The sequence below is a fragment of the Orussus abietinus genome, unplaced genomic scaffold, assembly GCF_000612105.2.
Source record: "Orussus abietinus isolate OABI.00-Male unplaced genomic scaffold, Oabi_2.0 scaffold232, whole genome shotgun sequence".
NCBI lineage: Eukaryota > Metazoa > Arthropoda > Insecta > Hymenoptera > Orussidae > Orussus > Orussus abietinus.
This window is the reverse complement of record NW_019394402.1, coordinates 67,889-84,860: the sequence shown is the minus strand read 5'-3', so window position 1 is coordinate 84,860 and position 16,972 is coordinate 67,889.

The window sequence follows — 16,972 nt, the reverse complement described above, 5'->3', positions numbered from 1 at the left end:
AATTAATAGGTTTATCAAGTTGGAATTTAGATACAAAAATTAAGTACGTATGAAAAATGTTAGGTTACATGAGGTGTCTTTCTATTTTTCTAAACGTATTTTCAACGATGTTGATTAACCGATGGTAGATGTCTACTAGAGCTATTATATATTTTGTATGCGTCAGGAAATAAATAGATATTTGCAGATCAACAGTGGATGTATAATTTTCATCTGCAATAGACATAGATATTTATATATATCCTTTAGATATTTTTTTAGGTGGATGATAGACAATATACATTTGCTATACCTATGGACCTAATTTAGACGATTAATTTGCATATAAACCTTGTGGACGCATTTGATGATTCGGAGCACAATGCGAGAATTTAAGATAGCCAGATATTAATAAAATTAGTATCATTTGAACCTTAAATACACACATATGTCCGTTTTTATAGAACGAATGAGCATTAGATCGAGAATCGATCAACTTCGGAAACTTCAATTTTTTAAATACCAAATCGAGTCCCGCTTCGTTCTCGGGGTCCTCTTCTTCATCCCTGACCTAGAAACAGAATGTTATATAAATTATTAACATAAATTGTAATATTAAAGTTGACATATTTAGGATTCTACTTATTATCAATAATGCAATGAACTCATATTTCTAACGTATTTCCTAGTTAGTTTTACTCCGTCTGTCTCTAATGACTCGTAAAAAAGATTTTTAGATATCAGTTTGTATAAAATGGAATAAACATTCGATTCTGAAATTTCTTAAGCTCCGATATTAAATTTGATATATTTAAGATTTCTCTTATTATGAATAACACAATGAACTCATATTTCTAACGTATTTCCTAGTTAGTTTTACTCCGTCTGTCTCTAATGACTCGTAAAAAGGATTGTTAGATATCAATTTGTATAAAATGGAATAAACGTTCCGTTCTGAGATTTCTTAAGCTCAGATTCAAGTGAAACGTTTCATGAACTTCGAGATTCTAATCAGAAAAATGAACTCCGAGTACTGGGTACACCAACCGTGATTAGCGTGAGATTTCCTGATTATCCTTAGTTAATTTCGGATAAGTGAAATTCGTATCGCACCGATAAAAAATAGGCTAACCGAAGATTAAATTAGATAACCACCTGAAGTCAGGCGATCGGCGTTAAATAACCATCGATTAACACGTTCAACCCGGCGTGAACCACCGGTGGTTCACAGGCATTGCTTTCATCTGGCGGCAAAAAATGCGCCGGGCTGAACGTGTTAAAGATTGTAACGCGAATGTAGGTGCAGCCGGTCCTGAGGTTCACAATGAACTACGTGAAACTAAAATTTCAGTCGACTACCGAAAGAATGGAGAATTAAAGACTGAAGCGAGATTGATAATTTCGACTCGGAAGGGGTCACGTTTTTCGGGTTAATTCCCACATTTGAATAAAACGAGAACCAGCACGGATTTGTTTGTAAAAACCCGTCCTCTTAAATGCAACTTCCTTAATCAGCAGCCTACAAATGTTTCGAGGAATGATGAACCGTGATATCCGGAAGTTCAGGGATAGAGGAACCGGTCTCGGACCCCCTTAAAAAGTCATTGGGGACATAAAAGGGGGCCAGCACAAGTGAAGAAGGTGCTGGAAGGGCGTTCATTGAGTTTCTGACTCAAAGAACAGTCAGGGGTGCAACAGGTCCAATATATCAATTTGTATAAAATGGAATAAACATTCGATTCTGAGATTTCTTAAGTTCCGATTCAAGTGAAACGTTGCATGAACTTCGAGATTCTAATCAGAAAAATGAACTCCGAGGACTGGGTACACCAACCCTGATTAGCGTGAGATTTCTTGACTATCCTTAGTAAATTTCCGATAAGTGAAATTCGTATCGCACCGACAAAAAATAGGCTAACCGAAGATTAAATTAGATAACCACCTGAAGTCGGGCGATCGGCGTTAAATAACTATCGATTAAAGATTGTAACGCGAATGTGGGTGCAAACGGTCCTGAGGTTCACAATGAACTACGTGAAACTAAAATTTCAGTCAACTACCGAAAGAATGAAGAATTAAAGACTGAAGCGAGATTGATAATTTCGACTCGGAAGGGGTCACGTTTTTCGTTTTTAATTCCCACATTTGAATCAAACGACAACCAGTACGGATTTGTTAGTAAAAACCCGCCCTCTTAAATGCAACTTCCTTAACCGTTTGCGTACCAGATGGTTCTGAAAAAACAGGAACGAAAAGCGCCAAAGAGCGCATCGAGCTCCTTCGATTACATGTCGAAAAAAGCCGTAGAGCGCAACAGCGCTTATCATATTCAAATTTCGGGTGGGCCAGCAGTCGTCTGTTTCGGCCAAATGCCCTGGCTTTTCTCGACACAAAATCTGAAGAGCGCGAAAGTGGCTCGTGGTACGCAAACGGTTAATCAGCAGCCTACAAATGTTTCGAGGAATGATGCACCGAGATATCCGGAAGTTCAGGGATAGAGGACCCGGTCTCGGACCCCCTTAAAAAGTCATTGGGGACATGAAAGGGGGCCAGCACAAGTGAAGAGGGTGCTGGAAGGGCGTTCATTGAGTTTCTGACTCAAAGAACAGTCAGGGGTGCAACAGGTCCAATTTTGGTCTCACAGAAGTCCCTGGTGTAATTCCGAGTCGAGGCGCGAGTGTTGTGTGGTATCGATCCCCCGAGAGTCGGAGGTTCGAGACACGCGAAGAGGTGCGTTTCGCCTCCGCCGCATTCGCTCCTCCTGCCGACCTTTTAGCCTCATCGGAACATCTTTTCAAGGACTTTTTGCTTTCTTGAGGCTCAACTTCTCTAACAGGGCCGGCGAAATCGCAACATCTTGCCGGTTTCACTTTGCGATGCAGAGCAATCCATGTTTTGGACCCCTCGGTTCATGTTTCATATCGTTAGCATCATCATCATCATCATAATATAATGATATTTTATGGGAGCTCACATCTATTGACGGAGTGAAAATGACCATTTTCCTGACAGGTACACGAAAGAATTAAGAACATGTAAATACAGTTTAAGAGTGTTATTAATTATATTTTATTGGTACATGTTATCATTTGACATAAGAAAGCGTTTTGAAAATTTCAAGCCGTTTATCGGAAACTACCATCCTTCATGCTTTGTCAGAAGATATCTCAGGAAGTTAAGGTCCCGCATGTTCAATATTTTCATATTTAATTGCCCACCGACTTCGGAAAAGTAGTTCCGAGATAAACGTTTGAAATGTGAGGAGCGATTATCAAAAAAAAAATCATATAATATATACAGCATAGTTAAACTACAATATATGTGTAGAGGGTGTATATTGTATGTTTAGGTAAGGTTTTTAACCTGAGAACGATAACGCATGTGTGTCAAGACATGCTGACATGCTCGCAACAAACAGGACGCGCGATATCATTTTTATACGAAGTCCCGTAACTTTGTCAATGTTCATTATTTTGACACAATATTTTAACCGGACATTTCTTAAATTTGAGTCTTAAAGACAATATGAAATCTAAAAATCGATATTATTTTTCACCCGTTTGATACACGGACAAAAATTAGGGCCTTAAGTTGAAGTGAAACACGTCGAGGAACTTGATCGACGTCGATAAAGAANGTAGCATAGAATAATTTCTACATATTTCTTTGTAATCTTTATTCGAATCAACTGATTTGAAAGGGGTTTCACTTCACCTTAAAGTTACAGATGTCAATCCTTTGGAAATCGTTGTTCACGATACGGTTAAAAACTGTTTCCTTAACTGATTAATCCGGTTAATTATACGTTCTTACATATACAGTTAGCAGAAACATTTCTGTAAAAGTCAGCAGCAACTGTAGCTGAAAATGTCAGTTAACATTAATGGGGTTGAAACTGGTACATTTAAAGTGTTACAAAATTGAAGGTGCAATGAAAAATATTTATAGACCCTACAGATTCGGTCCGTTCGGTTGATATTTGTTTCAGAAAGATTAAAAATATTTATAAGCTTCACAGAAGAAATCTACGGATTTCATAGATTCTGAGATTTCTTAAGCTCAGATTCAAGTGAAACGTTGCATGAACTTCGAGATTCTAATCAGAAAAATGAACTCCGAGGACTGGGTACACCAACCCTGATTAGCGTGAGATTTCTTGACTATCCTTAGTTAATTTCGGATAAGTGAAATTCGTATCGCACCGATAAAAAATAGGCTAACCGAAGATTAAATTAGATAACCACCTGAAGTCAGGCGATCGGCGTTAAATAACTATCGATTAAAGATTGTAACGCGAATGTGGGTGCAAACGGTCCTGAGGTTCACAATGAACTACGTGAAACTAAAANTCAGATATCTTCGAATAAAATCTACAAGAAATCTTAAAAAATCTGTCGCTTGAGATATTTAGCAAAGATTGCAAAGAAATATTTAGAAATTATTCTATGCTACTAGGGAAGTAATAGAAACTTGGCTGTAACGTTAACAGGGACAATCAGCTGTCCCTATTCCACCAGATAAATTCGGCACATTTTACATACTTTCCCGTAAGTTTAACAGATTTCTTTTCTCCGTGTAACGGTCGGCCCCGTACCCCGATAACGTTCCTCCCCCGACCCGACCCCGAAGAAGACCTTTTGCGCCTCCACGTGATCCCATGATCCCGGTGCACTCCCGTCTCGATCGGGGAACGCCCAACCTCGAAACGCTCCGTAAACGAGTTTCTCCGATATTTTCATCGCCGACCTAAATCTGGAGGAGTTCGGTGAACCGTGCCGAGAAATAATGCGTCCCGTTCGCCGTGCAAAAAAATAGGAAACATCGCGTAATGGCGGCTGGGGTTCGATATCGAGGAGCAAAAACTGCTCGACGGATCGGTCGAAACTTTGTGCGTACGTGCGTTCGCTTTCCCGCTCAAGTTTTGTTCAGCCGTGCGCATAGGAACTATTTATAGAGGGAATGCCCTAAGATTATAGGCTGGCATGCGTGGCGCAACGGTGGGCTCTTACAGTAGCGGTGCTTATCACTGTCCGTTAAGGTCGTGGGCGAGGTTCCGCCGACTTCCGAGCTTGCGACCTCGAGACCGAAGGTCGAAGAGCTGACTCGGTCCATTGCCCTCTGGCGAATACCTGGTATGGAACCAGGTGCTCCAATTACGACCCCCCAGGGTCCGGGGTCCACCCCAAAGTGTTTACACCGACATGGAGCAGCTAGCAAGGAAGGTATTTCAAGTCTACTTCTCCGATTTCATTTCTTTTGCAATATGTAATAGTAGACTAAAAACTAAGCGACACGTATCTTTTTTTTACCTGCCATTAAGGGGATGTGAAAGTGGCACCCGAAAGCTCAATCGTTCATAAATCTTTTCTACTAAGTGGGGGTCGCAAATTGTTTCATACTTTGAAACGTGAATATGGAGACCCCAAGGTAGGTTCTGAAACTCGCGAAATTTCATTTTTTATAAACTATTTTTAAAATACCTGTAAGCAAATTTGAAAGGAATTGAAATTTCGCAAGTTTCAGGACCTTCCTCGTAGTCTCTCTATTCACGTTGTAAAGCTTCAAACTATTCGGTGAACCGAGTTAGGAGAAAAGCTTTATAAACAAAACCTCTTCGACGTCACTTTCACATCATCTTAAGGGGATGTGAAAGTGGCATCCGAAAGCTCAATCGTTCATAAATCTTTTCTACTAACTGGGTGTCTCAAATCGTATCATACTTTAAAACGTGAATATGGAGACCCCAAGGTAGGTTCTGAAACTCGCGAAATTTCATTTTTTATAAACTATTTTTAAAATACCAATAAATTTTGAAAAGAATTGAAATTTCTTGAGTTTCAGGATCTTCCTCGTAGTCTCCCTATTCACGTTGTAAGGTTTCAAACTATTCGGTGAACCGAGTTGGGAGTAAAGTTTTATAAACAAAACCTCTTCGACGTCACTTTCACATCACCTTAAACATTTTAAGGGGGTGAAACCACCATCCAAAGCAAGGCATGTCAAGGGGCGATTTGGCAGTTTCACCCTCAAGAACGTAATATTTTTTAACCAATCCACCTGGAAAAGCTTTCTCAAAACGAGAAATGAAAAATATAATTTTCTCAATTGAAAAAAAACATTAAAGGGTGAGCCACCCCTCACAGGCCTTACTTTGGATGGTCGCTATGGTTGGACCCCCTTAAAGTATTTAATGGCAGATAAAAAAAATACGTGTCGCCTAGTTTTTAGTCTACTATAACATATTATAAAAGAAATCGAATCGGAGAGATCAACCTGGGATACCTTCCTTGTAAGTGTCCGCCTCCGATTGTTTTGGTTCCTGGGTATGTTTTAGGGGACCAAAAATTAAGAAATACGGGTATTAGCACATGAACATGTCCTATGGCTGGGGGTCAGGCAAAAATTTACGTCATATTGTTTTGTAACGCGTTCTTTGTCACCCCGATCTTCTGATACATTTCACTTGCAACTATGCCCGTTGCTATGCTTTTCCAACTTTCTTACTTTCCGTCCTATTTGGCTGATTCTTTTTGCAACACGTCCAGTTGAATTGTTATAACATTCTATCGTCACTTGCGTCGCTGCGGCTGCACCGCAAGCAGATTTGCCAACATGATTGCAGCCTTGGTTATACCCCTAGTAGCATAGAATAATTTCTACATATTTCTTTGTAATCTTTGCTAAATATCTCAAGCAACAGATATTTTAAGATTTCTTGTAGATTTTATTCGAAGATATCTGAAATATTTCTTGAAAATCTCAATGACATATTCAGTTTCACTAATANAACATATTTAGTTTCAATAATTTATAAACATATATAGAAATTATATTTTTTAATTTATGAACCTATAATAAAAATACATTTTTTACTTCGCGATTATTATCGGAAACTTCTTTTGGTATCAAAAAACACGACAAATTTTTCTAATATTTTCGTTCCGCTATTTCATTGTGGGAGCAAAACATGTGATTTTGATCTTAAATGTTTTTAAAACCTTTATAATGTATTTGGCACATAATATTTAAAAAATACTTATATTAAAATGAAACGAAATGTTCTATATGTTTATGAGAAAAATATTACGAAAACACCTGGAGTTAATATTACACAAATATTATAAAAATAATATTCTAAAGTAAATGTTTTATCGAGCGCAGTTTTATAATATTCTTTAAACTAATATCATTTGTACCTCTTTTTACGAACATTCAGGGGTGGTTTCACCCTTCTAAATACGAAAAAGATTCAAAATAAAAATATATGTGTCTCTTAATTCTTGGTCATGTAAAACATATTTAAGAATTAAACAATAGGGAGTGGACATCTGCCTCATCAATTTATCTGGTCAACTGATTTCTGAATGAGCGAACGAGTTTGCTATTCGCTATCCCACGCCTTCAAGACCATTTGGAATCTGTCAATTATAAATTCCGTGCAATGCCTTGCTTACTTCCTTTGTTCTACTTTAAGGTAATATAGAACACTAAATTATCTAATTGTCCTGACTTATTTTTGTCGAAATAGAGATATAACTTACTGGAAGGAATCAACTTTTCCATAAACCGTTTTGCCACAGACCCGTTTAGGGACAGAGCATAAGACAGTATTGGAAACATCGACAGTGGCATCTCTTCATATAGAAGAGTTTGTATCTGGTCTTGTTTTCAGGATCCTAGGGATATTTACGCTTCCACTTGGGTTATTTGCGTTTATAAGTCGGTATCTCTGTAATGGATCCACAAGCAATTAACGGACAAGAACGAGTTTGGGGTCTTTTATTTCTGTTGCTTGTCCTTACAAGTTGGAGTCTGGTGAAAATCTGTCTGTCTTTTCGGAGTTGAACAATTATTGTTGCTTCTAAGAGAGGAAAAATGAAGTGGTAGAAGAATGTGAAGACCCAATAGGAACGTTGTAGAATTCTATAATGAAGAAGGGAAGAAATAGGAACTTTGGGCTAGTAATTCGTTGGGAACAAGAGTCGTTGAGGAAGTACAAGATTTCGAGTTCTTAGGAAACGAAGTGGAATATTGGTTCGACCGAAGTTCTCTCGGAAGGCACTATGAACTTTATAAATTTGGATAAGAAATCAGCCTTAGCTAACAGAATGCAAAAGTGGGAGACCCTGATGACGACCTAACAGCGGGATTTAGGCGCACTATCCAACATATTAAATAAAACAATTTTTACTCATTTCAAAATAGGGTGGACATTACATCTCTCCAAATCTCTTCATACAGAACACAGTTTGTGTTTGGTCTTGTTTTCAGGATCCTAGGGATATTTACGCTTCCACTTGGATTATTTGCGTTTATAAGTCGGTATCTCTGTAATGGATCTACAAGAAATGAGCGGACGAGAACGAGTTTGGGGTCCTTTATTTCTGTTGCTTGTCCTTACAAGTTGGAGTCTGATGAGAATCTGTCTGTTTTTTCGGAGTTGAACAATTATTGTTGCTTCTAAGAGTGGAAAAATGAAGTGGTAGAAGAATATGAAGAGCCAATAGGAACGTTGCAGAAATCTATAATGAAGAAGGGAAAAGGCAGGAACTTTGGGCTGGTGATTCGTTGGGAATAAGGGTCATTGAGGAAGTACAAGATTTCGAGTTCTTAGGAAAAGAAGTGGAATATTGGTTCGACCGAAGTTCTCTCGGAAGGCGCTATGGACTTTACAGATTTGGATAAGAAATCAGCCTTAGCTAACAGAACGCAAAAGCGGGAGACCCTGATGACGACCTAACAGCGGGATTTAGGCGCACTATCCAACAGATTACATAAAACAATTCTACCTAATGGAAAATAGGGCGGACATTACATCTCTCGAAACGTGTCGCGTAAACGCTAACTTTTCTAGAATTTCAAGGGCAAAACCTGCCGTGAACTACGTGTCCAATATGAAGGGAAGCCACAGTTAATGTGTCCAATCACTGTGTTCTCTGATCGGTACTTAAAGGGGCCTGGTGAAACGGTCTAAGAAAAAACCGTCACTTTGTATTAGCTGGCAAATATGGGACGTTATCGTAGTATTGCTTATCACTCCCTGCTAAGTTTGTGGGCACGATTCCAACGATTGCCGAGTTTCTTTAAGATCGAAGGTCGAGGGTCATCTTCGATTCATTGCTCTACAGTGTTTGATTTTAGGTGTTTCAATTGCCTAGTATCCAGCGAATTAAGGATCTAATTCGCTTTGATTAAGGCTTCTTGATAGTAAAGCCGGCCACATATCGACATCCCGGACCGAGGAAAACTAATGTGGTCATCCACCTTACTAACGTGGCTAATGAACTGGCTCCCCATTGAGAGAACCCGTTCGCTACATTGACTCCCCAACGCCTTCCAGACCATTCAAGATTTGTCAGCGACAATACTCATTTTCTATACTTTACAATCCTGCTACGTAATGAATTATTTTATGTGGTGGTCCTGCTATAATTTTGTTAAAATGATGTGGTTACTTTGTTTTTGTTGCTACATATGGTGGGATGTTATCGCAGTAATATTTATTTTTATCGATTAATGTTGTGGGCATTGTTGCAATTACTTTCGAGCTTCCTCGACATTGAAGAACAGGGAACTTCCTTGGTCTGTTGCATTCTGGTGAGCACCCTATAATAGACGCATTAATTACGGGCCCGATGTCCAGTGAACCAAGAAGTTAGTCTGCCTCGATTAAGACCCCTTGATAACAAACCCATCGGAATCATTAATTTTGAAAGCCATAGCCAGCCAACGCGGTTTTCCATCTTATCGACATAACTACTCAACTGGTTCCGAACGAGCGAACTAGATCGCTACATTGACTTCCCATCGTCTTCAAGACCATTCGTGATCATGCAGTGACACAATTTGTGCCGCATTGTATGTACTTCTTTTATTTCACTTCTATGTAACATAGAAGACTTATCGTTTCAGTCCCACGGGTCTTTCGTGTTTTCCAATCGACAATTGGCAAGCGGCACGATAGCGCTTATTGCATTCCGTATCCAAAAGCGCCATGCAGCGCGATTGCGCTGTTTTCTGTTCATTTGCGTTATACATTACGCATCCTACGACTGGTACCCATAAAGACACGCATCGAAAAAAACCGAGTGTGCAATTATTTTCGCCTTCACAGCATACTGCGCTGGTACTTTTGGACACAGGCGGAAGAATCGCGATCGCACCTTATGGGATTCAAACGGTTAATTTACATAATGATCTCAACTTACTTTCGCTCGAATGATGCGATAACTTCACTCTGTGTTGGTTGACCGATATGGGATGTTATCGTAGCAATGCTTATCACTGACTGTCCCGTTCGTGGGCGCGGTTCCAACGACTGCCGTGCTTCCTCGAGATCGAAGGTCAGGGAACTTCCTCGGTCCATTGCACCCCGGTGGGTACCTGATTCAAGGTGCTCAAATTATGGCTTCAGTATCCAGTGGATCAAGGATCTAATCTGCCTGGATTAAAGCTCCTTGATAATGAAGCCAGCCAAATTATCGATTTTCCGGACCGTGGAAAACTAATGTGGCCATCCACCTTACTAACGCGGCTAATGAACTGGTTCCCCATCGAGAGAACCAGTTTGTTACATTGACTTTCCAACGCCTTCAAGATCATACCGGATTTGCCAGCGACAAGTGTAGAACGCTTATTTTCTTTCTTTCACATTCATGCAACGTAATGCATTCTACGTGGTAGGCCAGATACCGAAAAGAATTGTGTGGTATATTTAGTTCTTGTCGGTAGTTACAGCGGGATGTCACCGAGGTAACGTTTATCATTGTCTGTTAATATCATGGACGTGGTTCCGACGACTTCCGACGATTCTCTGGGTCATGGGTCAGGGTACTTCCTCTGTTTATTGCGTTCTGGGGAGCACCTGATAATGGGAGTTTTAATTATGATCCCAGGGCCCAGTGACCGAAGAATTTAATCAATCTTGATTGACTTCTTGATGATAAACCCAACAGAATTATGAATTTCCCCTAAGAAACCACTGCAAACCAGCGTGGTTATCCGCTTTACTAATGCAACCAGTCATCCGGTTCTAGAACGAATGAACCAGACTGCTACATTGACTCTCCAACGCCTTGAAGACCATTCGGTATTTGATAGCAACAATTCTGGAACGATCATTTTCTTTATTTTACATTCTTGCAGCTGAATAAATTACTGTATGTGGTGGTGCGGACACAATTTCGTCAGAATAATGTGATTACTTTGTTTTTGTTGGCAAACATGGTGAGAAGTTACCGTAGCAGCCCTTAATACAAGCTATTAAGGTTGTGCAGAACATAACAGAGCACCGTGTTTTCTTTCAGATAGGAACGAAATTATGTTCGCTAAAACAACAGCCAACACGATCGCTAACGTTCGTTAAACGGTCGAAGCACCAACAGAAGAACTGAATTTGTGGGAGTGGTTCCAACGACTCCTGGTCGAGGTCGAGGATCAGGGCACTTCCTCGGTCCATTGCTTTCTGGTGAGCACCTGATAACAGGTGCTTTAATTACGGCCCCAGTGCCCAGTGAATCAAGAATTTAGCTTGTTCCAATTAAGACTCCTCTATAATGAACCCACTGCAATCGTCAATTTCCCACGGAAAACCATGAAAATCCACCTTACTGATACAACTAGTGAACTGATTCCCAAACGAGAGAACCAGTTTCTTACATTGACTTTACAACGCCTGCTGGACGATTCCGGGTTTGTCAGCGGCAAGCGTAGAACGTTTATTTTCTGTTTTACTTCCATATGGTAGACTACTTTATATGGTGGTCGCTGTATATTTTTTTGCGGAATGGCATGATAACCTTCCTTGATGCTGGGTAGCAGGTGTGTTTCAGCGTAGTGGTGCTTATTTATGTCTTTAAAATTGTGGAAGAGGTTTGGTTGATTACCAATGTTGAGATCTTTGGACCAAATGTCACAGAAACTCCTTTTGATTTCCATGCTTTGACAAGTGTCAAGAACTTGGTATTGGAAGTGCGAGTTTTAGTACTCGCAGAAATAGGCGTCCAATTTATCTTCATTAAGGTGAAGTGAAACACCCTTCAAATCAGTTGATACGAATACAACACTTTTTTTAAGGGCATTAGACCAAACTGTCCGAAACTTTGACACATCACTCCTGATCATCTAAGAATTGTCCCGATACATTCAAAATTTGGATTTTTCAAAAAAATTTTTTAACTTAGCCCAAACCAGAACCAAAATGGCGTCGAGCTCTCATATTTCGATCAATACATAATTATCGAAGGCTCTGATATGCGAATCGAAAGGGTCAGGACAATTTTACGACAATTTAGAACACTCTGGTAATCGATAAACTCCCATTTTAACGGGATAGAGACAAAAAAGTGTTGTATGCGCTTCTATGCCAAAACGATGGGAATACGAGGTCTCGGAGTGAAAATTTAATTGACCTGGAAATCACAGATGGCGCCGGGGGTCCCTCTGCAGGTCATTTAGGGGCCCAGAAAGCACGAATCCAGAGGATTTCTGGAGTTTTACTTCGATTTCTTGATATATATTGTACGGAAATGACAGGTGGAGTATGCCATTTTGTACAATACCCAATATAATTCGACCCAGCTCTCAATATAAAAACGAACGTCGGCAACGTAGGCATTTAGAAATATTTTCTTTATCGACGTCGATCAAGTTCCTCGACGTGTTTCACTTCACCTTAAAGGGTGTTTCACTTCACCTTAAAATCCATGATTTCCTGAGTAAATACCCCCTCGGATATTTTCACCTAGTCAATAGGTAAAAGGGGACTTAGGACGAGGAACTCGAGCTACTCCTAGCTGTCCGAAACCACGTAACAGGGTCCAGCAGACCCATCTGGCTGGGAGGGCCCCAGCTGCATTCGAGTACCCGTGGCACCAGGCAGAAGCCGGCCAGGTATTCGATCTACCTGGGGTAAGGTACCTGCGTAGGTTCCCGGGTAGGTGGAAAGAGGCAGAGAAGGAAGAGGAGGACGAGGAAGGAGTCAGGAGGGACGAAGGGTGGACCAACCGGTCCTTGGTCCGAGGTTGGCTCGGCTTATCCAGTCAATGAACTACCCAGGCCCATGGCGCGACAGTGACCCCTCGCCTAGGGGTAAACGTCCCTTCGGAGCTTTATTAATGCCACGTGAAGAATGCGATCGCTTCGAGCATGCCAGAGAACCAGTAATCGGCCTAAAAGTAATCCCTCAAAAATGTTGATCCACGTCCGTGTAGGTTAGGTGTGAATCGAAAAGACTTTTAGGTCAGTTGCGCTTTGGGAGGTGGTGCTCTCGTCTGCCTTGGCTGTGTATTTCTTTCGAGAGCGTGAGAAGAAATTATACAAGATTAGGATATATTCCACCTGGTTTGCAAAGTACCGAGTGAAAATGGAAACTATTAGGCGGTACCGATAATTAGTAGTATCATTAAGGTGAAGTGAAACACCTCGAGAAATATGATCGACGTCGGTAATAGAGATTCTTCTAAATACCTACGTCGCTGACGTTCTTGTTTATATCGACAGCTGGGTCGAATTATATTGGGTATTGTTCTAAATGAGACACTCAATATATCGTTTCCATAGAATAATTATAAATACATTGAAGTGAAACTCTAGGAATCCTTTGGATTCATAGGTTTTGATGTCCTAATTGACTTCAACGTGTCACCCTGCGCCATCTACGATTTTAGTGCCAACTAAATTTTCTCTCTCCGATCTCGTGTTTCCATCGTTTCAACACGGAAACGCATTAAGACACTTTTTTACCATTTATCTCGTTCAAATGCGAAGTTAAATGTGATCGACGTCGGTAAAAGAGATTCTTCTAAATACCTACGTCGCCGACGTTCGTGTTTATATCGACAGCTGGGTCAATTATATTGGGTATTGTTCTAAATGAGATGTTCAATATATCGTTTCCATACAATAATTATAAATACATTGAAGTAAAACTCTAGGAATCCTTTGGATTCATAGGTTTTGATGTCCTAATTGACTTCAGCGTGTCACCCTGCGCCATCTACGATTTTAGTGCCAACTAAATGTTCTCTCTCTGATCTCGTGTTTCGATCGTTTCAACACGGAAACGCATTAAGACACCGTTTTACCATTTATCTCGTTCAAATGCGAGATTCTCGATTACAAGAGTGTTCTACATCATCGCACAGTTGTTCTGACGCTTTCGTTTCTCATATTAGTCTTCAATAATTAGATATCGATCGAAATATGAAAGCTCGACGCCATTTTGGTTCTGGCTTGGGCTAAGTTAAAAAACTTTATTCAAAAATCCAAATTCTGAATGTGTCGGGACAATTCTTAGATGATCACGAGTCATGTGTCAAAGTTTCGGACAGTTCGGTACAATACTCTTTCAAAAAAGTGTCTTATTCTAATCGACTAATTTCATGGGCGCTTCACTTAATCTTAATGTTTGCGGTTTTATGGAAATGGGAAAGAAATTTGCCCAATTAAAGTTCCCCAGTACAGGTGGGTCTATAATATGTCATTAAAGACATGTTTGTCGGTGGAGTTGCTTCCGAGATACGAAGGTCACCTTTAATTTTATTAACGGATCGTTATTTTTTTATATCTACTGCCTGATAGTGGCTTATGAAACGAATGGAATGATCCGTTACAGAAGACCATTCAAGGTCATTAATCGTTTACAACTACTTTTTACAAGTTTACAAGCATACAAATCGATGCAATTCATAAACAAATATCGTTTGTAAATGGTAGTCGATGTGATCACCGTCGGCGATGCAACACTGCAGTATTTTTTCCGCCGATTTTCAACAAATATTTCAGATATCTTGATATAAAATCTACGAAACATCTTAAAAAATCTACCGCGTGAGATATTTAGCAAAGATCACAGGACAACATTTAGAAATTATTCCGTGCTACTAGGGTTACTTTGTATTTACTTGTTAAAAACGATTATTAATAAGATGTTTCATTTCTTTTCACGTCTAACGGATATCTATCAATGTTCCTTCCCTCCACTTTTTCTCTCTCTCCCTTTGAGTTACTCTGTATTTATTTGTTAAAAAAAAATTATTAAAAAGATGTTTCATTTTTTGTCACTCCTAACGGGTATCCATCAATGTTCCTTCCTCCACTTTTTCTCTCTCTTCCTCTTCATGCCTCCGACTTTGTGTCTGCCTTTCCCGACCTCGAACGGTGCGCTCTCGAGGCACGATCGTCACGTTTAATCGCAGCAGCAAATTGGACTGAATGCGAAAGGAGGCATTGAACCGATTGGATAAAGACCTGACAATCCGAGCAATCACGAGAGGAATCATGAGCGCAGACACGCGTAGGTCCGCGCCACCTTCACGGCGCACCGGAGTTAAGAGGGCCGTAAGTGACTCTTTACAACGTGTATTTACTAACGAAATTAGTTTAAGATTAAGCCACCGCATAGTTCGCAACATCGGTCTATATCTGGATAAGGGAGACCCCTGGTAGCACAAAATAATTTTTTCTTGTAATCTTTGCTAAATATCTCAAGCGACAGATTTTTTAAGATGTCTCGTGGATTTAATTGCAAGATATCTAAAATATTTCTCGAAAATCTCAATTACATTTGGTCTTAATAATTTGTGAACATGTATCGAAAATATGATTTTTTAATTTATGAACTTATGATAAGAGTACATCTTTGCTAAATATCTCAAGCGACAGACTTTTTAAGATTTCTTGTATTGTAGATTNTAATATTCTAAAGTAAACGTTTTTGCAAATATTTCAAATGTCTGGTAAATATTTACAAAATGTACGATATTCGTTAAATGTATAGAAAATATAAGACAAATATTTTATGCTACTAGGGACCATTTACCCTGTGCGAGAAATTTACTTTCTGGACGAAATTAATTACTTGCGTTAATCTAAGTGTTTGTTGCTAGAGGAATCAGAAATTTGTTAGCTCCAATGAAATTGATTTTGTAGAAATCATCGGTCTTGCAAGTCAAATAATGGCAATCCTGTATCAAATTTGCGAAAAAAATTGCATGTACAAAATTGTCTTCACGTATTGAAACATTAATAGAAGTTGTCTCATTTTGTTTATAAAATGCTGTACTTAACTTAAACAATTTTACATTCGATATAAGAAATTATCATTAGCAAATAAATATTGTTTCAAGTTAATGCAAGTGTAAGTAAATAAGTAAATATAATAATAAGTATAACAACAACACCAACAACAACAATAATAATAAAGCGTAAGTAATAAAGTAAGTAAGGGACAGAATTTCGATAGAAAACATAAGATTTACTATACATGTATCAAATTCTATTTGCGTACAAGAATATTATTAATTCTTCCGAATATTTTCCGTTTTAAGATGAATCTACCTTTCATTCCAAGACATTTATGTACCGAAAGTCTAATGATAATAAACAATAGTTTGGTAAAACTAAGTTTAAGAAAATCGAATATTGTTCCACATTTGCATTTCCTGATTTTATTCAATCTGTCCTCCAACTCATTTTGTTAATAATATCAAGCATCTTTTTGGCCCAAGAATTAATTTGATTACAGAAAGTAATTTTTTCAATAATGATGGAAATTTTATGACGATTTAATTTGATCAGAGCTTGCAAATTGTGTAAAAATCTACGTTTTTGTCCTCGACATGCTTTTGCCGGTTGCGCGTTAGTGTGAATTCAATTGTTAATAGTTAAACCATTTTCATGAATTTTTTAGCACGACAGGTGAATTTCGGTTGTAAAATTGAGATGCAATTTATGTGAGTACTGAGAGACGCCTAATGTGTACAGTTTAAACAATAATACTTGTTAACCAACGCGTTACCCAGTAAACGCGGAAAGTTTGCATCCCATTTATAAATATTTAACCCATAAATGTCTAGTTTAGCGCTACTACTCAACCGAACACATATGTGTGTTTCTCTTTTATAATTTACTAACAGCTGATTATGGCCATTAATTTTGCGCCAATATAGACTGTGATCATATAACCTCGTCAACTTGGTATTAAATTTTAAAC